An 18,642-nucleotide genomic window follows, 5' to 3' on the forward strand; every position below is an offset into this window, starting at 1 on the left:
GCCCTTCTGGGCCATTTTAAGCCAAGCCAATTACCCCATGTGAGAATCAAACCCTGTACCTTGTGTCTGTAAGGTAAACACCTTAACCATTTTGCCAACCTCCCACTTTTTCACAATTACTATTATCATCCCAAAATAGGTATTGGTATTTGCCAGTGATAAATGGGTTCAGGATCCAGCTTACTCTGACCTATGCCAAGCACCCATGCTGATGATGAGAGAGGATTATGTGCCCTTATTGGCTTGTGTGCCAGCCATAAAGCTTATTGGGCCTTGGTCAATAAGCTACTGGCTGACTGGTGTCCATCTGCCCAGCTTGGGTTAAGTGGGATACCTCAGATGAATGACATCTGGATATTAAATCAATCAACCTGCCAAACATGAAGGGAGAATTGCTACACTCAGTATAGGTTCACTGGCAGGATGCATCTTGAAAGTAGATGATTGTAAGGAGGAGGATTGACATCCTCTGTATTCAGGAAGCAAGATGCAAAGGCAGTGCAGTAAATTGACTTAGGATTCAGAGTCTACAACTCAGAAAGAGGACAGACTAGCAATGGTGTGGCAATGTTGGTGAGGGAGAGGCTTCGGCAGTCAGTAAGGGATGTTATCAGAATTAGTGGCAAACTCATGAAAATCAGACTCCAGTGCGAGGATAGGGTAGTATTCATAATCTCAGCTTATGCCCCCACCAGGGTTGTGATAGTAAGAAAAGTGAATTCAGGAAGCAGATGTAGATTAAGCAGGACAACATGAGTTGGTGTTGATAATTGGAGACTTGAATGCTCATATCGGCCAGATAGAAGAGGATATGATGACTGTCTGTCTCCCCAAGAGTGAAGCCATAGAAATAAAAAAGGAAAGATCATTCTAGACTTCTTTCTGGCAAATGGCTTGATGGTGATCAATGCATGGTTCAGCAAGAGAAACAGTCACAAGATCAAATGCAAGAGTGGCCAATAAATGGGAAAATGGGGGTTGATATTGATGATGATTAATTTTCCTCTTGTGGCACATGCACTGATGTGGTACCTTTGTGCTATGTCTTTATATTATTTTTTTTTTGCTTTCCATTGCATGTTTCACTACATTTTACTTCTCTGGTGCTTGTATGACCAACAATTGTACACATATTACTGCTTTTGCATGTGTGTTTCATTGTCTCTGCCTTTTTTTCTTAATTTAAAAAAAAAGTCACTGCTTTGTTTCTACCATTTACATTCATATTTTATGCAGTGTCAGCCACACAGCTGATGCGATATTCTAGTGGTCAACACAACATGGACATGACTTGCCATCACTTGCCTGATATCCAGCAGTGTCTAACTTGGCCTAACATAGCCTATATACAGGATGTTGTTGGTCATCTAGTAGGGCATTATGGTAGGAAAGTTCAAAGTTTTTTATGCAAATGTTTACAATGCTTTTTTATTGAAAAAAAAGCCTCTCCACTCACCATTCAAACCCACATTATATTCAGAAAAAGTTCTTCAAGTTTTACCATTGCCGATAACCAAAGTTACATCTCTGTGACATTTTTTCTTCAAAAAAATCTTTCATTTGCTATTACATTGCAGTGCTTCTTATATTCCTTTCTTAATATTAAACCTGTTTAACCAACAGGTCAAAATAAGGCTCTCCCTTACAGTTTGCTGAATATTAACCCGATGTCTATATTGTAATATATTTTCCATTAGAATGGAAGCAACTTGAGTCTTTACTTTATTCACTAAAACTAAAGTATAACCACTTTGCAGAAAACTAGTTGATAATTTATTTGCTTCAATATTGTATATCATATCATCACTACAAATCCTCCTCAGTCTCAGTCTCAAAAACTTTGACTTAGGTATATTGTTAGCTATATGTTTAGCATGGTAACTGTTACCCTGTAATTAAGAATCTGTATGAAAATGTTTCTTATATACTGTTGTTGTAACAGTCCCATCAATTGTCTTCATAGCTGATACATCCAAAAGATTCATAGTAACAGATTAAACTGTAGCTCAGACCTAACACCAAACTTGTTTTAGTTCAAAAATACCAAAGACTTTTTAATGCATCCAACTTTCCATCCAAAACCATTGTATACTAAGGTGTGAACTACATTCACTGAGGTATGACATCACTGTGCCATCCCATAAAAAGCTGTTACCTATTGTAATGGTAACTGTGTAAACGTTTTTTGCAATATCAGAACATATATCATGACTGACCATAACCCTATCCAGATCCATTTTTCTTTTTAATTACTTTCTCTTTTTCAATAAGGGGAAAACTTCCTGAAATGAGACATCATGACAGATCAGTCTCCCATGCACAAGTATATTTTTTATGCATTTTTTCCAGAGGAAATATTTATCTTTTTTGAATGTAGTATCACACTATACTCAAGGTTATTCAGATACAGTAAAATATATTCCTGTAGCAGGATAAACTAAGTCAGGTAGCAGTTTTTGTAATAGTATCTGAGGGAGTGGTTTATTTTACAATGCTGTAATAATGCATACCGCAGTAGGAGGAAATGTGCATGGGGAATAAGGTACAGCAGAATCAAAACACTTTTAGACAGTTTCAAGTGGTTTTGGGTCATCTTATAAGTGCTTAAATGTCATAAACAAGATCTAACATGCTAGAGTGCAACTGAGGTGCAAAGTGCTGTGGTAGGCCAACTCTCCCACAGCAAAACAAATCTATTTATGTGTACAACAGGGAATACACATATGTTCTTTGATGAGACATAAGAACTTCTCAGATCATCCCCAGCATACTCCATTCTGTCTGAGTTCGCTATTTGCTTTGCTCTGTGCATCTGCAAAAGTCCAAAACAAACATCAACAAACTAAAACCAGTTATTAAAACAGGCATATGTACAACACATGTTTTACTATTGCAGCAGATGACTACAAAATGCAGACAATACTGCAAACAGAATTCACACAACTCAGAGTTAATGCTTCAATGTGCTTATCACCCTGTTTCTTTCTTTTTTAATACACTAGCATACATTACCTATATTTCATAAATGTATCATACAAGGAGGGAACATGTCATTTTCTCACAATATGTGACTGCAGGTTATAAAATGCTGCAGCAGGAGGTATCACGACACAGGAGGGTAAACTTCAGGCCTGAATATAATCACATCCTCATGGATGCTCTGATGACACATGAAATGCCTTTTTGGAAAAGGGATCAAAGCAGACAGAGTAGGAAAAGAGCCAAAGATATGGTGGAACATGCTAAGACAAAAGCTAGGGAAATGCAATTGCAGTGGCTCTTAAACAGTGTGGCCTCTAACATCATATGAAGAGTACCTCCTGTCCATAAGGGGAGATGATTTGGATGCAGTTGAGGATGGCACTGTACTCATTGGAGATGGTACTATCAGCATTTGTTTCAGACTTCTGCAACAACCAACATCAGGTAATGTAGAAGGTTAGTGTTTTTTTTTTTGTTGTTTGTTTAACTACATTGTGTTAAAATGTATTTGGCATGGCACTTATGCACATAACACACTTATATGATTCATAATCAGGTATGCCATCAATGTCAGACACAACACAAAATCTACACACACAACATATGGTACATTTGTTCAACCCACCCATATGTAAATCTAACTGTCAAACATGATATCAACAATATTTTGACTTTTTTTTCACATTGTCAGCAAAAGAAACAACCACATCCTATACATTAGCATAGCAAGCTGATGTTGATAGCAGAATGGCTGTAAATGAGGATGCCATAACTTGCATATTCATAATACATGCTGAGGACAGTGGCACAAAGTGACAAAGTGTAGTGGCAGAGCCCCTACACCATAGCAGGTGGATAACTCCTTAAATAGTGACACGGACTCACACAGTTAGCATAATGAGAACATTATGTTACAGCAGTGGTTGGTGGGGTTGACACGCAGTTCAGCACCTGCTTAATATGCGTACTCTGAATCCCTTGATGAAGAGACTACCCTTTCAGAGATTGCAGTACCAACTGTAACACCTATACACAGAGTTACCAAAGACGTACTTCTCAGTTAGCTCCAGTGAAGTGGAAGGCCTTGGCTGCCCAACACCATATGCATCATAACATAGTTCAAGCTCAGGCTATTGCAGCACAGAATCAGGTAGAGATGTTCAGAGTATTGTAGTGTATATATGAGGAATTTCATCAGTACATGGGAACAGCTGAGGCCAAGTACAATGCAGCCATGATTGACATGTGCAGTATGGTTGTACTCACAGTATTCATGTCATAATCTGTTCACACAGTAGTAAAACCATGCATACACTGGTTATATAGCTGGAAATGGACACAGGGCTGTCTGCACACATGTTGAATAAGTAGGCCAGACACAACATACATCTCAAGAAAGTTCTGCAGGCACTTGTGCAGATTCCCCAAGAAGAAGGCAGTCAAGCTCCATCAGATCTCCACAACACATAGTTGAACCTCTCAGAAAAGGTCTATGTCTTGCATCATGGTTAGGTCAGTGTTAATTGGATCTCCTGTAGCCAATAGAATCCATCATTAGAGCACTTTGGCATGAACTTCACATTCCAGCACATGTTTTTCATATTTGGACCATCATCCACACTATCCATAGGGTACATTATGTATGACACCTTCCAAATATAATTTACATTTACAATATCAATAATAGGAACACAGTACTCTACCAGCAATCACTTACTAGACATGCTGCATGTCTTACTAGTATCTGAAAAACATTAAAGAGAAAATGGTACAGAAAAAAAAGAAAGAAAGAAAGAAAGAAAGAAAGAAAGAAAGAAAGAAAGAAAGAAAGAAAAAAAATAAAATGTCCAATGCATCATACTCTTTTCTGGATATGGCAGTGAAAACTATCAGTATAGTTGTAAACATGTTTCATAACACCTGCTTTTACACATTTAAGTCAAATCCTGCCAGTATATCTAGCACACGTGCCACTTACCCCTCAACACTGTACAAAAGATGACTGATGAAAGACTCACAAAAGACAGCATTTGTTTATTACAAAATAGAAAGTTTATAATGTAGAGCATAATATGACCATGCACTACTCAAGTCCACAAGAACACTGCCTGCATCAAGTATTATCTCTGTGATTTTTTTTTTTACTTTCACTAAGTGAATGTTATGACAACCAGTTGTAAAATCTAGATGCCAACTCTGCATCTCCACAGCAGTATGTCATCCCAAACATGCCACTGGGTTTCTCCTGATAGCGCTATCATCTGGTCATCATCACTGTTATCACTGGTGGGAGGAAAAATAGATTGAACTGCATTGCCACTATCAGTGAGTGGCTGTGGTACTCATGCACCAGACTGATTTGTGATCATGTTGTGCAGAATGCAGAAGGAAGGAAACATTCTGTGTACAGTAGTAGCAGTTTCATATTGAAGGGCACCCCAGATTCATCCAGGAAATGGAGATGGGCTTTGAGCTGACCAAACACTAAATAAATGATTGTCTGTATCTGGGACAGAGTAGTATTGAATTCCACCTCAGTGGCTACATGGGGGCTACAGACTTGTATCCTTAGCCATAATTTGAGTGGATAGTTTTTGTCACCTACAAAACAAGAGAGGACGGGGAAACATAGCAAAGCAGGGGGATGAGTATGCAGTACTACCTTACCACTCTGCAGATATTGAAATAGCCATGGCTAAGAACAGTGACCATAAGAAATCCTACTGTGCAGAAAGAGTTTTTAGTGTAAGCTTGTATGCAAACATGTGAATCATGGGCACTGTCATGATACTGGGCTGACACATGGGTGATGCAACCCTGTGCACCGCACACTACTTGGCAACTGATGGAATGGTAGCTCCTCCTGTTGTTGTCGTGCCTCTCAAGTTCTTAGCAATGGAAATTTGGACAAAGCCAAAAATAACAAGGGGACAAAGGCCCAAAACTTGGGGCACATGTTAAAGATTGCTCTTATAAACGTAAACAGCTGCAAAAATAATAGATTTTGCATTACCATGTGTTTATTGAAGGATATGAAGCCTGAAACGCATATGCCTATCATTTAGTGAATTCCTCAGAATTTGCCAGAAAAACACACATTTTATGAGTAACAGAAAAAAATATTAGACAAAAATCTATACATTCTGTAATAATCTGGAGAGTTGAGAGGTATGGTTCTGGTACTGCTCTCCTGCGTTCCAGATGACAGATTGTCAACAGTGTACAATCTTACAGCAAGTACCCTAGGAAATCATGCCATTCACAAAAGACATGCATGATACTGGTCTAGTCCTCAGGTGTCGGTGGGAATTATCTGTACAGATCCACATGTTGCAACAGTATGTCAAGGAACTGCTGAAATATACCCAGATCAGAATCCTGTGAGATAGCTAATGCATCCACAATTTATCTCTTGAATGCACCTGTGACAAGAACAGTGATGGCTATACATAGCTTGGTATCTACAGGTGCATGAAATCAGCACAGCCCCCCATATCTACATTTGTGGGCCATGCAAACTCACCAAAGCCCAAACTATGCCCTGTCTACTCTAAACTACTCCAAAATTTCCTGATCAGCAAAGTTTAGATGAGTCTGCCTTTGCCTATATCTTCTCCTTCTGAGCTGGCAAAAGCTGATGGGCAAAGATGATTTTGGTACGACAGAGATGAGCATCTCAGAATAGAAGACAGCAAAGCTGGCAGTAAATGTAAGGGTCTTACTGGATTGCAAAGTAGATGAAAAAGGGATGACTTTGCCCTTTATAAATTCTTTTAGCACGGCAGAGGCATGAATGAAGAGTGAATCTCACAAAGGCAGGAAGAGCTCTTTATTTATAAAAGAAGATTTTTCAGATATTTATTTACATCTTATTATGACACCATTTGCATATTGCTTTTTCAGACACTTTCAAAGAGATGAGCCTCAGAGCTTATGTCGCTGAATTGAAGAATGCTCATCTCATGAAGATAGAAATGACACTTTATCCAAAACTTGATCCTCTGAGTCAGGAGTACTACTGGTGTACATTCCGTCTTGCCAGCCCAAATTCTCACAATGTCTAAGCGCAATGTGTATGAACGTTGTCCAGAATGCTGATAGTTATCAATTCTGCAATGCAAAACCTTTAAATAACTTGAAGGAATATAAAACATTACAAATAACCTGAAGAAATAGTAAACAAAAATAAAGTGCATCTTCTGCATTACAAGGTCCTACAGTGTCCCATTTCTCAGCTTCATCCTTAGCTCACTTAATCCAAATTTATATTTCTTCTTCACTGTTAACAGACCAGAAATGAAGGCTGATTATACATCATCCCCGGGATTCATGAAGCTTGCGTCAGGAGCAGGCGTAGCGTAGATGGTATAACGCCAAATATGGCCGCCGAGCGATTCAGGTATGATCCAATTCCATGTGCACTACCAGCAGATGCCAGTTCTGCGCAGCCTTCGGCTTAGGTATGCTAATCACCCCATGTGCAGTGCCACACCATGCAAATGAAGGTACATAGCGATTCATGAAGTGGTGCAGGCATAGCGTAAGCCCACAGAAATGTAAACCAAAAAAAATACGGTTTACATTTTTCCAAAAAGAACATCAGAGCTATGAAAGCGGACCAGACTCATGTATTACAAAGTTAACATATGCCAATGGCTAAATATACAGCCAATGGCATAAGAAAAGATGCATAACACCTAAAAAAACAACATTTAATGTCATGTCCACAGTAACGCAAAGTACAACTGCAGGACATGTGTGCGCAAACGGGAACACAAAGAAAATATATGCAAATGTAATAAAATTGCAATGTAATACAAATCATGATTTCACCATAATACTCAATGGTATGGATGGTACACCACAACCAAGCTGCAAGGGTTGCTAAGGGTCTGTGACAGAGTTCGGCGTGGTAACTAGGAATTAGTAGTCAATGCCAAGCAAATGAGGCAAGTAATACTGAATCGTAAACGTCCCGCCGGACTAAGGATGTACCATACGGCACAGCGCTACAACACCGAGGAGTGGTTTAGAGGTATACATGACATCAGCAGTGGGGTGTGCCACCGTAGCTGTAAGCACATTGGAGCAATGCAAATCCGGCCTGGCCGTTACTAAGCAAAGCCGCAGTACAGGGGTGGGGATGTAGGTATAGCATCGTTTAGCTGAGAGTACATATGGTGCCCGAAAGCGCATGTGTACGGGGATGAAAAAGTGCCTGAAACCCGGTAAGCAGATGCACGCGCCGCACACCATAGCTCAAACAGAAAGGTTAGTACAACTGAGCAGTTAACACCTATTAACTCACAGTGGGCAATCGATGGCAGCTGACAAGTCTGCTTGCAGAAACCTGCAAAACAGGATAGGGGAGGTGTCGGATTGCAAAGAAAAGAGAACTGTCATAGCAGAGCAAAGCAAACCTGCAGTAAGCCGGCCATAGAACACATCACGCAAGATAAGCCAGGTTTAGGAAAGTACAAATGAAAGCAGGCTGCTGGATGCATGCCAGAAAATGGGAGGTGAAATGTTAAGAAATGTAAAGGGAAGGGCAAGAGGTAATCCACGGCAGCCAAATGTAATTCGACACCAAAGGCACCACACTAATAGTACATGTTGTAAAACACATAAGATACCCTGTAGCTACGATTGTACATACACACCCTATGACATCATCAGTGTTCACAGCACAATAGTATAAAGTGTGAAAGCACCTCACACACACCTGTGTATTCCCAAACACTGCACCATCGGTGTAAACAGACGGGTAACTTTTACAATGTACATGTTCGGAGCTGCCATAGCTGTGATTCATCACCATGTGTTAGAGACTGAAGGTGTTGTGGAGGATGATGCTGACAACCACCACAGGCCCCAGAGGAGGAGAAGAGTGTTCAGACCAAGGGCAACCTACCAGGAGCTACATGATCTGGAGATAGTAGAGCATTACAGGGTGGACAGGGACATCTTACAGCAAATAGTTGAGCTGTGCCGGCCACACCTGAGATCCAGAAACAACAGAGGGGAACCCATCCCAGTGGACACAAAGGTATGTGTAAGCTTGCGAATACTAGCCACAGGTACCTTTCAAAGGCCAACTGGAGATATAATGGGGATCTCACAGGCATCAGCATTCAGGGTACTACACCAGTTTTTGGCTGCCATGTTACCACATGCCAATGAGCATATATACTTCCCCCCGAACTCAGGAGGAGTTGGCCAGCAATATGTGCCTCTTCCACCATGCGGCACACTACCCAGAGGTGCTGGGTGCGATAGAACACACTCACATACATATCAAGTCATCACCTGGTGAGCATGGTAGGCACTACATAAACCGCAAGGGATACCACTCCATCAACTGCCAGGTCTTGTGCAATGCCCAGGGCATTATCATGGATGTGTGTGCTGGCAGCCCTGAAAGCTACCATGACTCCCACATCTGGCATGCCTCACAGCTGTATCAGGTATTTGTCAGGGGGGACATCCCACATGGCCACATTGTAGGGGAAGCTGGCTATGCACTGGAGCCGTGGATGATGACTTCCATCAGAAATGCACACACACCCATGCAAGAATGCCATAATGAGGCACACGCACAAACCAGAATCATCATAGAGTGTGTGTTCTGGATGCTGAAATCACGGTTCCGTTGCTTGGACATATCTCGTGGAGCCTTGCAGTACTCTCCAGGCACATGTGCTCACATCTTCATAGTATGTGCCATGCTACATAATATGATCCTGTGGAAACAGCTGCAGCAGGGACATAATGGTGAAGGCCCTCACAGCCCACCACAATTGCCAAGGCCATCACAGGCACAGAGGGATTCAGACCATGAACACCCTGTGCCAACCCAGTAGGCAGATGGAGGCGTGCCCAATATGCTTATGCCTTAGCAAAGAGGGAACGTATAGCACATACTCTGACAGTGTAGGCCCCTACGGACTGACACACCTCTACACCTGCACACACAGTAAAATGGATGGCACACACACATGACCACCTGTAAATTGTAATGTATAGGTGGCCTACTGTGTGAATCTGACATACCCAGCCCTCAACCATTGCACACACAACAGTTATTGGAACAAGGAATGTCAACACCTGTACAGTACATGCACCGATCAGCATATGTTGGTACTGTATGTATAGGTTCCTAGGTACATCCGTAGGTACATGCCCGATTGTCAGTGGCCATTTATCAATCGAGGCAAACAGTGTCTGCTGTCGCCACCACACCGAGTAACCAACTGTTCCTCAGTGGAGCAGAGCCAATTGCGGGATCCATGTGTGTAATCACTGTTCCCCACACACTCTGCATGGATTCCCTGGTGTGTTAATGAGGGGCTCCACATAATGTAATCATGGATGTAGTGGCAAAGCATGGGGTCTACCCATGACAGGTATCTGTCACCCCGGCATGCTCCACCTATGGTTGTGTGAAGGTGTAGCACATTATACTGTGTGGCTCACTGTGACATACATTCCCAGTGCTGGAGCACATCCATTAAATATCACTTGGACATACCATTAATAGGTCTCATCCATATGTAAACTAACTGAGTTACCCATTTGATTGCAGTATGGAGTAACAGCCATAGTACAGTCCACATACAAAACGCCATAACATGTGTACAAATCCCAGATGCCCAAGTGGTAAATGCACTGACTGTTGTGCATGTTCCCGGTTCCACGTCCTGCAAGGGACGTTACCTAATCACGAAGGCACGAATAATGGATGTTGGATGCAGGTCATCAGATCATGTTTAGCACATGTTAGCTGGAATATGCATTCCCCAGTGCTAGTAAGTGTCATGTAAACATGACTATACGGATATGCATGAAACAGTGCTAAGCTTCTCTGAATATCGCGCAGATCACGGTCAGTGATGTCCAGAACAGGTGAAACTAGCATTATTCACCCCTGTACTAATAATGCCTGCTCTGAAGGGTAAAACAACCAATGCCAGGAGTAGAACACGCAATCATGTACACAATTACCTAACACTAAGCTACCCAAGATGTACCAACGGCAGGTGTGTAATGTGACAGGTTCAAACACAAACGTGTGGAGTCCAGGAAACAGTATACACTGACATGTACACAATGAAAGGTGTATTCTCCCTCTCACTCTCTCTCTCATATATATATATATATATATATATATATATATAAAATAGAGATAGAAAGGGTGATAGAGAGATATATGTTGATATATACGGATTCACCTATATCTGCAATTATATAAATAGGTCAACGACATGTACACAACCATGGAGGTAGAAATAAATAGGCTACTGCCAACTATGGAATATGTCACATACCGACACGCGTAATCATGAAGCTTAAAGACCGAAAGAACACAGTACCGGAACACTGGAACCGCGTGTAATATTATCACGATATTAAGGGACATTTAGTTATCGCTGCCGGTGTTGCGGTCCACGTAGGTACTGTGTTCAACTGTGTTTGTGATTGCTGTAGTCTGTGTATGTGTGTGTTGAGGGTGCTGTGTGCATTTCCATGGGACTGTAATGTGTGTGTGTGTGTGTGTTTGCATTGTGTGTCTGTTAGTGCTAACTCAGAGGTAGATCATTACGGTAGGTGTGGTTATAGCTGGCCGTAGGCATACGGTTACCACCTGTCCCACTTTAAGAGGGACAGCCCCTCCCTGGGCAGTTGTGTCCTGACAAAAAATATTAAAAAGGGCAAATGTCCGAGATTGTAGGACATAATTATGTCCCATATATTATGTCATAGTTGCATTAAATAGTTATGCCTGTATCTACAAAATGTAAATGTTACATGAAACATGATAAGTAGCTAAAGTGCTACAAGAATAAGTATGTATTGAGGATAAAAGTATGTTCTATCCTGTGTACTGACCATGGGTATGTGTCGGCCTATAAACACCGATGTGTGTCCTGCAAATGTCCCACTATTACCATTTGAAAAGGTGGCAACCCATGCCAAAGAGTTTCAGTCACCAACACAACTGTAATGAGTGCAAATATCTGTGACAGAAATACATGAGACAGCTGTCATTTAGTAACATTCCTTTACATATTGCTGTATTTCCAGAGGTATGGAAGTATCAACTTCACCTGCATACTATATAGAAACCAATTAACAATGGCTCAATGTATAAGCCCGTAACAACCATAGTTCAGTCTACTAACTGATAGGTCTTCAATTAGGGAAGGAGCCCACACACATATATGGAATATGTAGACATGCAGTCCCCACAAACCTGTATATGCTATGTACACCCACCTACATCTCCCCCACACCCAAAACAATTGCAATACAGACTGTAATAACATCACAAACATCCACTCACTCAATTACATCTGCAGAGGCATTAACACACCTTGTGAGAGACACATTTGTAAAGGCACCATGTGAAATCATAGCTGTTGTATAATGGAACAGACAGCGATGTTACAGGTTTTGTTTGCAATAGTCCCTTATCAGACGGTTGAGATGATAGGTACACTCACATGTAGAACCACATACTCTAGCCGTCACACACAATCCACGGGGGACATGAATTTAAAATATCTGTGTCTCTACAAATAGCAGTTGCAATTCCTCACAACAAAACACATACAGGCCGTCTCCCTGAAGGTAAGGCAAAAGGGCAATGCCCAAGTGGAGAATTCAATGATACCCCACTGTTGCAGCATAATTGGCAAATGGAGTAGCTGCACAGCTGATGTGCATGTAATAATTTACTCAGGAACACCAACTGGCGGCAGGAAACCACATGTCACAGGTATCGACGTATATAAGGATGACTTGCCATACATTCAAACCATATGCTCATACCATAGAACCGTTTAAACAGTAAAGGTGTAAGAGATATTTACGAAGATTCGGAATGCTAACAAGGTATGTAGAACACTCAGTATGTTAGTGTATGTAGAGCCTGTTTTGTATTAATTAAAAGTGTACGCAATGCATAAAGTGGGAAAAGGTATTATGTAGTGATGTCTTGTTAAGCATAGTAACACTTGTAGAAATTATGTGTCCTGCTGTGGGCCACAAGGTAAACATCACATACACCACAAGGGATGTTACATGAGGGCTTTAAACAGAACAATTCCACACCACCCGCCGTCAGTGGTAGGGTATGTCCTACAAGTACGTGCCATAGCAGGAGATAGTATATGTCGATATACTGTCACAGTAGGCATGTGTATGAGCATATAACGTCAATAGCATGCCAAAGGTGGTCCTGTTGTGCAAGTACGCTTTGCATTATGGGATAATGTGTAACATATGTGTAATGTACAGTATTGTAGGTAGATATGTCAGATATTCTACACAGCATAACTGTTATATCATGCAAACAAAAGGTATTGTCTATTGGCATGTACAATACACAATAACAGGATACATATGGCTTGTAGTCACGGGACACTGTAACACCATGATAGCTAATTGAAATGGAAGAGCTACTCAATTAACCATGCACAAAGGACATGTAATAGCTTCACAGGTTCATAGTTAGGTACTATGCTGTCTGGCAAGTCTATGTGTAAGCCCAACTACAGTGTTTACACCAGCGGCACCTCTCTAGGGTAGTGTCCTGTCTGTGAACAGCAGAGCCATGTCTTACCTGCACCTCTGTACAGTACAGCCACTGCAGTGATCCCTGGCGTATCAGTGTGACCGCCTACAGAGTCACCTATGACTGGTGTGCTGGGTATGTTATAACACCCTACTGGCTGTAGTTGATGGGCACACATGAGTCTGTGGGCTATAAGTAATTGTTGTTGTGTTTGGTGATGGGGGCTGCCCCTGGTGCCTACACAGAGTATGGAGAGGTTCTGCAAATGTCGTACTCATACTGTGTGTGGCCTGTGGTGGTGGAGATCTAGTGAGACTATGTGATGAGTGGTGTGTGTTGCAAATGTTAAACGTCCCCACAGGAATGTCAGGTTCAGTCTGGGTTGGTGAGAGCATTACCCCCAGCATGGCTACATATGTGCATCTCCCACAGGCTGTAGTGTCGTATGTTGGGAGGTGAGCATTGACTGTGTACATGAGACAATTGCTCTATTGCCACGTTTGCCATATTCATCATATAGACAGGCAATAGCACTGGTAAGTGACATTTGGACATGCCTGTATATTCAACCATGTCTCACAAGATATGTGAGTTACATGTGTACAACAGCTGTTGTGCTGTAAGCAAGATGGAAATGTAAGGACAGACAGTGTACTTTAAGAAATGAGTTGGAATGGGTGCTATAGTAATTAGTAGCTCATGAAGTGCTTACATGTTCTAAACAAGTGCTGAGCATGAATATGCAATATAGATAGGGTGTTGGATAATATCAACCCACTGCAACCCAGAAGTGGAGACGACAGTCATAATATGAGACACTGCACTATTACCCTGCTGAGTATGGTCTGCAAGTCTATGAACCTATATCAACGTAGATGTTAGCAGTACAGAAGTAGATGACAGTACCGATGATTTCACACTGCATAGCATACCTGTGACAGATCATAGGACATCATCACCCATACCGTATTCCAGCTACACTGAGTATACTAGATGTACCTTCATATGTCACAGGAGTGTTCTGCCAGTGGCCTGTTGACAGAAGCAACACTACAAAAAGTGTCTGAGTGACATGTGCATATCACACCAGTGGCAGCTACAGTAAAACAGGGTTAATGTTTTGTACTCCCCCCTCATTGTAGCCCATACCACACAGACAAATGGGAGGCATCTGTGTATGTAAGGATGTGAATGGCCATGACCTAGGAGCAATAGCTGTCTCAGTGTTGTGGACAACATACAGATTGGGCTTTGTGGGTGAGGTGTGTGACATATATGCACAATCTGACAGCTGATAATAGCATTGTCACCGCTAGGTGAATAACCCTGTACCCATTAACTACCACCTAGGCAGCGGTCAACATTATGGACACTGTGTAAGGAATGGTGCTGTGCAGTTCACCTCCCTGAGTTGGTGACGTCTCCAGGCCTATTAGGTAGTCATACGAGGCACCCATGTCATGACAGGGTGCCATCCATGAGCATGGAGATCATTGGACAGGCATACTCAGCACTCGGGTGACCAATATCGGATCACATATCACCTTTAAGGGGTATTCGCCATACGTGGATGGGCAATACCAGCCTTCACAATCCTCACCTCCACTATGCAGCATGCTGGCTACCTTGCATAAAGATGTGCTACACTGTGATGTTGGACATGCTACACAACATGGACAGCCACTGTCCTACTTCAAGGATCACCACATGTTGGACAGATCCCTGTGCCATACATGTTACATACTCCTGCCATACCATGCAACCCTGTCCATCAAAGCTGCACACGTCATCTCTGTCATACATGGTGCGATAACCACATGGTAGATGTATTATTAACTGTCTGGATCAGTAATGTGGCACTGATGCACCTAGCAGTGGCAAAATGGCTGTCGGATACAGCTAGAAAACCTTGCCCGTACATGCTATAGTTGATAACCATCCCTGCGAATGACGTCTGTCTAGCCATTGTCCCATGTCTATCACATGTGCAACACAGGTGATACGTGGCAGGATGTTGAACTGCTGTACAGTGCCATGTAGATGTATATGGCAAAACACATGCATGTAAAGGTTTCCGTGCGTATGTGTGCATTGTCACTGCTCATGTCCATTAAGGCAGTGTATGCATTGATATGTGACATATACACAGCATCAAGGTCAACAGCATTACTGTGGACACATCCAGGCATGTGCTGATAGGTAAGAACACCAGTACAGACAAACAGCCATGCCCACATCAAGACAGCATTCACATGGAGTATGAACAATGTAATGAGGTGACACACATATATGGTGATGATATCCAATGCATAACAGGTGTTACATGTGTGTGACACAAACATGTCAGTCATGTCAGTGTCATGACGATTTGCAAAGATAACTGTTCAGATGTACTAGATTTAATATAAATGTATGTACAGCTGTATCTCTGTACATCTCTGTGATACTGTGACCTGTCTCCATCATTATGTCTTCCAGATAATGCCTTGTTCACGCCTGCCAGCGTATAGCCGCCTGGAGGATGATGCCCTCATCCCGTACCTCCATGAGAACAACGAGGTGTTGTTCAGCCATGTGCCACAGCATGCCCAGCAGTGTGATGACCTGTGGCAGGACCTTCGCAGGAGGGTTAATGATGTGTGTGGCCATAACCGCACCTACCAGCAGGTGCGCAGACACTGCATGGACCTGATATGACCTGCGAAACAGCGTGCCAATGCAATCACCAGGGAACAAGGTGGAACAGGTGGTGACCCACCAACCCAGCCCCCACTCACACCCACCGAGGAGCTACTGGCCAGCCTGGGGACACCCTCAGAACAGCATCCACAAACACTAGCTGCCATTGTGGAGGTGGGTGTCTCCCAACCAATAAGCCTGGAGTTGCCTGGTAAGTCACTACTGCACATGACTATTATATCCCATTTAGTTGCATGTGTCACTCTACAATATGTAATGTAACATCATATGCAAGGTATGTATACACACATGCCGCATACTACAGTATGCTACCCTGTGTATGCACACATGTGCATACTATGTGCTATTGTACAGGCAAATGTGTTAACATGCACAGTGCACCCTGTGGCTGTCATACAGTCATGGATAATGTTCAAACTGCTGTGTCACTCCTATACAGGTACCTCTGGTGTGCCGCACAGACATCAATCCGTTGCAGGTGAGACAGTTATCAGTATCAGGCATGTTAATGCATATATCTATTCGCCATGTGGCCAGTTAACACATGCATACATTATGTATGGTCCAGTCACAATATATAGGTCGCATCTGTCATCATTCACACTGGCTACCCATGTGCAATATATACAAACTAAATGAAACACCGACATGAAACCACAGTATCTGTCATTGCTAGATGTACGGACAGCTATGCATACAACGATGGAGGTGTTCAATGTAGGCATATGTATTATACATTGGAACAACACATGTGTGGTACGCAAACAGTACCACACAGTGAGCTGGGATATGGGCAGCCCACAGGAGTCACCATTGTGTAATATGCCCCTGCAATGGGTGCACACATTGTGATGTCCCATCTGACATGTCCCAGACATGTAGTGTACCGGCTGCAATATTGTCTCACTATCCCATAATACATACCCCACATACCAAACATACAACCCATTGTCTGCATAGCCCTGTGGACAGTGACATATCTGACATCTATGGGTGTATGTCATTTGGAACAACACAGACATGTGGGATAGACGGCCATCACAAACATTTGGCCAACACATGTTCACACATGGCCATGGAGGATGGCCAGAGACATGTAGCCACACAGTAGATGTGATGTGTATACACCCTGTTACACATTGTCCACACATGGTCCAACTATAGCCTTAGTTGACTGATTATATAGTTGATGTGGAACACTGGACATCCAAAAAGCCTGTGCACAGCTAGTGGAAGTGTCACTTAATTCGACCATATAAGGTGTGTTGAACATCACGACTGTGTCATAGCATGACAGTAGTCACCTGTACAGCTTCCAGAGACATTGAGACTACATCAGGCCACAGATACCGTACATTTCCCTTGCTCCTGTAGGACATCACTGTTGGCCGTGCACCTCATGTGTGTAGTACATTAATGTCATGTGGGACATGGTGTATTGACAAATCTGCCATGTGTGGACATGGTTGCCAGGCAGCTAAGACTTTGTAGTAGTTGTGCAGGAGTGTCATCCGTAGGTCTTCCAGTGACCTGTCACATGACACAGCATGGTTTGATGTTTATACACCTCAGCAATGTGGGTCACAATCCACAGTTATGTAATCTGTATGCACACAGTTATGGCTATGCACTGTGTGCGTATTACACACTGTATAGCAATATAGATGCCTCATGATGCCATGCAATGGCACAGTGTCTGTACTTCACACTGTATAGCAATGTAGACGCCTCACACTACCCTTCAATGCTCATGCACATTTGCTAAAAGTGCATTCTATCTGTAGGGCATACAGATACACTGCAATGTGATACCCTTTACACCGCTGTACGTGTGTCAGGACACCATTGTGTCAGACATGTATGCATGTCAATGCACACGTCAACAGATTACATGTCACGGTCACTTCAGCAATGTGTACTGTTAACCTGTGGTGGTCCACATGGTGTATCACAGGGATGCATGCTTACTACCATGATTGTGTGAACTGCATGGCTACTGATATGACACCTGCTTGCTGTTGTGTGCAACCCAGGGAGGTATGCTAACTAACACTATTAATGTCCGAGCTGCATGCAGTCTGCTGTATCACATGCATGCTGCATGCCGTCTGTCAAATCACATGCAAGGTGTGTCTGTATGTCTGTGTGTCTGTGTGTCTGTGGTTTGTCTATTGTAATGTAGAGTCTTTCTTTGCATTCACAGGTGATGTAGGTGCGTTACCCTCCTGCGGTCCATCTGATGTTAGTGTCCCCACAGATACTAGCAGTGATGAACATATGCATGAGGTACAGGCAGGGTTGTCAGGGTCTGGATCTGTGCCAATGGTTGCCATCCCAGCTATGTCCCCCCCTTCCCCGCACACAGTTCTCATGCCAACACATACCCC

This window comes from Protopterus annectens, chromosome 3.part1 (genome assembly GCF_019279795.1).
Source record: "Protopterus annectens isolate FY-2018-M chromosome 3.part1, PAN1.0, whole genome shotgun sequence".
In the NCBI taxonomy this organism is placed as follows: Eukaryota; Metazoa; Chordata; order Ceratodontiformes; family Protopteridae; genus Protopterus; species Protopterus annectens.